The sequence below is a fragment of the Tachyglossus aculeatus genome, chromosome X1, assembly GCF_015852505.1.
Source record: "Tachyglossus aculeatus isolate mTacAcu1 chromosome X1, mTacAcu1.pri, whole genome shotgun sequence".
Taxonomy (NCBI): domain Eukaryota; kingdom Metazoa; phylum Chordata; class Mammalia; order Monotremata; family Tachyglossidae; genus Tachyglossus; species Tachyglossus aculeatus.
Genome location: NC_052101.1, coordinates 36,968,923 through 36,976,169, shown reverse-complemented (window position 1 = coordinate 36,976,169; position 7,247 = coordinate 36,968,923).

Here is a 7,247-nt window from a genome sequence, read left to right as displayed (position 1 = left end):
ACTAAAATAAATTACAGCTAGGGGGAACAATAAAGTATAAAGATATGCATATAAAAGACATGATCTCTGCCTTCAAGGAGCTCACAGTCTACTCTGCAGAGCACTGCACCCTCCAGAGAGTGCAAAGAGAGAGTTGGACAGAATCCCTGCCCTCCCCTGCTGGGGAAACAGGCAGGAAAATAAATTAAAACTAGGGGAAGCAATAAAGTACAAAGATATGCATGTAAGTTTGGTGGAGAGATAGTAATAATAATGATGGCATTTATTAAGTGCTTACTATGTGCAAAGCAGAGATGGGGGGAGTGACCAAGTGCTTAGATGAAGCAGAAGTTCTGAAGTGACCTTAGTGGGGGAAACAGAGTAGAGAGATGAGAAAATAATGGGATGGTTCTGAGCTTCCCTCCATGCCACTGCAACCAGTCAAATCAGCAGTCTGCTCCATGGGTGATCCCAAGCTCCTCTCTCTCCCAGCTGATTTCTGAGGTGTATCTGGTCTGCTTCCTGCTGTGAAGGGCAACAACACATCCCAGATCTACTCTGGACTCCCTGCCACAGAGTTGGCTGGATTTAGGAAGATGATTGTTCTGCCTCTCTCTGCTCTTTAAAAATGATATGGGGAAACTAGAGGGGTTCTAGGGAAAACCAGCAAGCTGATTCAAGGAAATGGGTCCTTTGAGAGAAAAAGTTAAGGGAATTTGGGTTGTTTACCCTGTAGAAGTTCAGGCTTAATTGACTTCAAATACCTGACGGGTGTTTTTGAGGAGGGTGCTGATCCCTGGCTCTTCAGGTCCGCTGAAGGCTGGATGAAAGGAAATGGACTTTTGGTTGGACGTGGAGAAGGACTTTGTGGGTTGGGTGATAAAACACCGGACTGGGCTATGTGGGATTCTGTAAGCTTGTTGTGGGCAGAGTATGCGTCTGTTTATTTTTATATTGCACTCTCCCAAATGCTTAATTCAGTGCTCTGTACACAGTAAGTGCTCAATAAATACGGTTGAATGAATGAGATTGTGAAGCCGCTAAACCTGGACATCATTAGTAACACTAATAGTATTATTAAGTGCCTACTGTGTGCACAGCACTGTACCAAGTGCTGGGAAAGAGTATTCAAGTGGAAATTACACATGGACCCTGTCCCTCGAGGGACTCACGATACTGTAGGGCAGAAAGAGTCAGGTTGAGGTAAACTAGAAGGGCCCCAGGCCAACTCCATGTCTTGTGTCTGCCCTGGGGGATCTTCTAATTCTCTCTTGCCATTATGAGACTTCAACCCTACCCTGAGTGAAGAGTTTCAGGCCTTGGGGGCCCAGCTGCTGGCAAAGCCAAGGAGGGGAGCAGGAGGGCATTGCCATCTGGGGCAGATAAAGGGGGAGCACTTCTCACATTCCTTTCTGCATCCCCTTTGCACTTAGATTTGCTCCCTTTGTTCACTCCTCCCTCAGTCTCCCAGAGCTTATGTGAGTATCTGTAATGCATTCACTTGTATTAATGTCTGTCTCCCCCCTAGACTATTAGCTCATTGTAGGCAGGGAATGTTATCTATCAATTCTGTTATATTGTACTCTCCCAAGGTCTTAGTACTGTGCTCTGCACACAGTAAGCGCTCAATATGACTGATTGATTGAGGTAGGCTGGGATGCTCTGCTGGAGGGGAGGCGGATAATTAGCTCCAGGGCCCGCAGGGCCGCGTTCTGGCTGTTCTGGCTGGCTGACTGGTTCAGCCCGACTCTGAGAAACATTAATTCCAGATGCCTTCAGTCACCAGAACTCCGGCTGGACAGTAAATCTTCCCACCCCTTCCCCAACCTCCGCCTCTAAGGAGGAAAGCAAAGAGCTATCCATCCTGGATGTTTAGTGGTTTTCCTGCTTAGAGGTAAGTGACTGGTCAGGGGCCACCTGACTTCCTTTATGGTTTTCAAAGCCCACCTCCTCTCCTCTGCAGTCCTCTGATGTCAACCACAAATAACTCCTTTTGCTCGCCCTGAATTTTCCATGAATAAAAAGCCACATAATCTTTTGCAGGACTGAAATTTGGGCCCGATAATAATTGTGGTATTTCGTTAAAGCGCTTACCATGTGCCGACCACTGTATTAAGCCCCGTGGGAGACACAACATAATCAGGTTGGACACGGTCCCTTGTTCGATATGGGGGTCACAGTCTAAGTGGGAGGGGGAATAGGTATTGGGATTTGTTAATATTAAGCATGGCACAGTGCCAGAGTCCTCGATCAGCCTGATTCAGAAGATCGTAGGGTTGGCTCGAGGGAGAGACAGAAGCTATCTTCTTCTGTCTCTCTTGCTCCAGCTGTGGCTCCAGTCCTCCCATTCCTGCTGCTCCTGTCTTGCTTTCTTCCCTGCCCCAATGACACCGCCGCTGACTAATCCCTGTCATCATTTATAGTTGACTAACCCTCCCCCAGGGTCTGGTTGTCTAGCTGAATGGCCTCTGCCTCTTCCTCTCTGGTCCCATGTGTCTAATTCCTCCAGGGCCTCTCACATCAGCCTATCACCCCATCACTGCTCTCCAAGGATGAGTGTTCCTAAAGGATGGGGACAGGGAAGGCCAAGCCTGTTTAGGGGGGCTGGGGCAGACTCCTTGACATCTGTAATCCAGGGAAGGGTCGGGATCGTGACAAGTACACCACGCCAGCAGTTGGCAACAGTCCACTGCACCCCACACGTTTTCCTCTCTGAGGACCTCTCCCTCCCCTGCCTCTTCAATTAGCCAAATAGCTCTCCTTTATCCAAGGGAATCAGGGTGCCACATCTCCTGGAATTCAGCACACCAGCAATTTACCGTGCATCGTGCCTCATCCTTTCATAAATCAGCGGTGGAGAGATTACACCATTCCTTGACTCTCCCTCCATTCCAGACTATGAAACCCACGAAGGATAGGCTTTGGGAATGCTAATCTGAGGAGACCTCACCAACCATTTTCCATTCTCCCCTCTGCTTGACTCCCCCTTGTATTGGCCTTGCAGAATTCCCTGACACCCTCCTTGCAGAACTCCCTCAATCTCGGCAGTATCCCTGGACAGGGAAGCTCCCTCTGAGGAATTTTTACCAGTCTACAGACATCCCCCCCGCACTCCCATTCCTGCCCAGATGTTTTTCTTGCCAGAGTCATGGCAATGATGCAATAACCTGAAGGATGATTCCACGGTTGTGGGTGCGGCATCAATTTTAATTGAACCTAGTTTCTGTTATGTCTGGCCTCATTTCTCTCATGTACCAGCACTACGAGCCCATTGGGATTTGGGATTTAGTATATTGAATCCGGCACAGTTTCTGAGCATGCTCAGTCACTATTAATAATTGTGTTCATTAAGCACTTGTTATATGCCAAGTACTGTGCTAAGCACTGGCGTTATTATTATCAAGTGCCATCTATTTGTTTCCAATTCATAGCGACTCTATGGACATATTTTCTCCAGAACTTTTTGTCTTCTGCCACAGTCGAGCACTGGGGTAGATACAAGATAATCAGGTGCCGCATGGGGTTCACATTATAAATAGGAGGGATATCAGGTATTGAACACCCCTTTTTGCAGATGAAGGAACTGAGGCAACTGAGGCACAGAGAAGTTCAGTGACTTGGCCAAGGTCACACAGCAGGTCTTCGGCAGAGCTGGTATTAGAATCCAGCTCCTCTGATTCCCAGGCCGGTGCTCTTTCCACTAAGCCACTTTGCTTCCACTATTAGCCTGATTTATAGGATTGTAAGGTTGGCAATAGTGTCATTCGGTGCCCTAACAGTGCGATGCCTCATCATCATCATCATCAATCGTATTTATTGAGTGCTTACTATGTGCAGAGCACTGTACTAGGCGCTTGGGTAGTACAAATTGGCAACATATAGAGACAGTCCCTACCCAACAGTGGGCTCACAGTCTAAAAGTTGGAGACAGAGAACAAAACCAAACATACTAACAAAATAAAATAAATAGAATAGATATGTACAAGTAAAATAAATAAATAGAGTAATAAATATGTACAAACATATATACATATATACAGGTGCTGTGGGGAAGGGAAGGAGGTAAGATAAGGGAGAGGGGGACGTGGGGGAGAGGAAGGAAGGGGCTCAGTCTGGGAAGGCCTCCTGGAGGAGGTGAGCTCTCAGTAGGGCCTTGAAGGGAGGAAGAGACCAGTCCTCAGTGGTATTTATTGAGTGCTTTTTGAGCGCAGTACATGGTACTAAGCACTTGGGAGAGTACAACAGAGTAGCATGATCCCTGTCTATGTTGATGTATTTCCCTCCCCACTTCATGACTCTTGCCGCTTCTTGCCTCTCTGTTACCATTTACCACCTTTAACCCTTTCCTTCTCCAGTCCGGTTGACAAGCAGGGGGTTGAAGGTAAAACTGGATGCTCTGCCACAGGCAATGGTGACCTGATTTAGGGTTCTAGCCTGTTACCTGAAAGGTCCCAACTGGCATTCACTAAGGAAGAGAAAGAGAACCCCTGAATGGGGAGGGTGGTGATGACAGTGGCTATAGTAGCAGTTGCTGCTATCATCTCAACAGCTGAAGTGGCCCTTCTTGGAGCCAGAAACACGTTCATACATTCATTATTTAATGGTATTTATTGGGCATTTACTGCATGCAAAGCTTGGGAGAGTGTAACAATAAAAGGACACATTCCTTACCTATAACGGGCTTACAGTCCATCGTATATATGTATATATGTTTGTACATATTTATTACTCTATTTATTTTACTTGTACATATCTATTCTATTTATTTTATTTCGTTAGTATGTTTGGTTTTGTTCTCTGTCTCCCCCTTTTAGACTGTGAGCCCACTGTTGGGTAGGGACTGTCTCTAGATGTTGCCAACTTGGACTTCCCAAGCGCTTAGTACAGTGCTCTGCACACAGTAAGCGCTCAATAAATTCGATTGATTGATTGGATGTGCTGGAAACTAGTTCGGAGAGAGATACTGAGAAGAGCAGCGTGGCTTAGTGACAAGAAGCGAGGCTTGGGAGTCAGAAGACCTGGATTCAAATCCCTGCTCCATCACTTGCCTGCTGTGGGACTTTGGACAAGTCATCCTCTAGACTGTAAACTAACTGTGGGCAGGGAGTGCATCTACCAACGCTGATGCTTAATATAGTGTTCTGCACACAGTAAGCGCTCAATAAATCTGAGTGATTGATTGATAAAATACGCTTGATTTAACTTCTTCGAACTTCAGTTTCCTGATATTAAATGGGGATTCAGTAGCTGTTCTTCCTCATACTTAAACTGTGAGCCCCACGTGGGACAGAGATTGGGTCTAACTTGATTATCATGTAATTAGTACGTGCTTGGCACATAGTAAGTGCTTAACAAAGAGAAGCAGCGTGGCTCAGTGGAAAGAGCACGGGCTTTGGAGTCAGAGGTCATGGGATCAAATCCCGGCTCTGCCAATTGTCAGCTGTGTGACTTTGGGCAAGCCTCTTAACTTCTCTGTGCCTCAGTTACCTCATCTGTAAAATGGGGATTAAGACTGTGAGCCCCCCGTGGGACAACCTGATCACCTTGTATCCTCCCCAGCGCTTAGAACAGTGCCTTGCACATAGTAAGTGCTTAATAAATGCCATCATTATTATTATTATTAGTAGTAGTAGTAGTAATAAGAGTTCTTATTGAGCACCTGCTGGTGGAGAGCACTGGACTAAATCCTGGGAAAATACACAGGTGAGAATTAGACATGGTTCCTGGCCCTTCAGGAGCTCACAATCTGAGAAGAAGGCAGGGAGGAGGAAAGATGAAATAACAGAAATGCAAAAACAACATAAAAGACCAAGCTCAAAGTCCACAAGTTCGACGGTAGAGTGGACCTCGAGGGGCCTCAAAATCAGCCGCCCCAGATAATCCAGAGTCCAGTCACAAGCGGAGTTTCTAGAGGCCTCACACAGCCCCTGTAGTTCGTGGCACTGTAGACGCAGAGCACGTTGCGAGCCAAGGGCCTGGGTGAGAGATAGGTCGGCATGCATCTCCTTCCAGGCAGGACTTGGGCTAGGAAACGCACACTTTGGTTCTGTTATATTCTCCCAAGTGCAGAGTACGGTGGTTTTGTCTCGGCAAGTTCTCAAATCATCATCATCAATCGTATTTATTGAGCGCTTACTGTGTGCAGAGCACTGTACTAAGCACTTGGGAAGTCCAAGTTGGCAACATATAGAGACAGTCCCTACCCAACAGTGGGCTCACAGTCTAAAAGGGGGAGACAGAGAACAAAACCAAACATACTAACAAAATAAAATAAATAGAATAGATATGTACAAGTAAAATAAATAGAGTAATGAATATGTACAAACATATATACGTATATACAGGTGCTGTGGGGAAGGGAAGGAGGTAAGATGGGGGGATGGAGGGGGGACGAGGGGGAGAGGAAGGAAGGGGCTCAGTCTGGGAAGGCCTCCTGGAGGAGGTGAGCTCTCAGCAGGGCCTTGAAGGGAGGAAGAGAGCTAGCTTGGCGGATGGGCAGAGGGAAGGCATTCCAGGCCCGGGGGATGACGTGGGCAGGGGGTCAATGGTGGGACAGGCGAGAACGAGATACGGCGAGGAGATTAGCGGCAGAGGAGCGGAGGGTGCGGGGTGGGCTGGAGAAGGACAGAAGGGAGGTGAGGTTGGAGGGGGCGAGGTGATGGACAGCCTTGAAGCCCAGGGTGAGGAGTTTCTGCCTGATGCGCAGATTGATTGGTAGCCACTGGAGATTTTTGAGGAGGGGAGTCATATGCCCAGAGCGTTTCTGGACAAAGATAATCCGGGCAGCAGCATGAAGTATGGATTTGAAGTGGGGAGAGACATGAGGATGGGAGATCAGAGAGAAGGCTGATGCAGTAAGAGAAGGCTGATTTGTAATACCACTCAAATACCACTGATTGGTTGATTGATGGATTGAGGAAGGACGCACTGAAACAAGCTGGGTTTGGAGGCGCTTTACCTGACCTGACCCACCGGCACTTGCTGCGAAATTGTGGGTCAGGCTGGGGAATTCGTTTTAGGATGCAGGTAAAGCCTGTTCATTGAAAGGATGAGTCACTGTCACTTAACAAATGCCCGACTTGCTCCCTCCCAGCCCCACAGTACTTGTTTCCATATCTATAATTTTATTTATTTATATTAATGTCTGTCTCCCCCTCTAGACTGTAAACTTATTGTGGGCAAGGAATGTATGTTACATTGTACTTCATTCATTCACTCTCACAAGTGTTTAGTATAGTGCTCTGCACACACTAAGCTCTCAATAAATA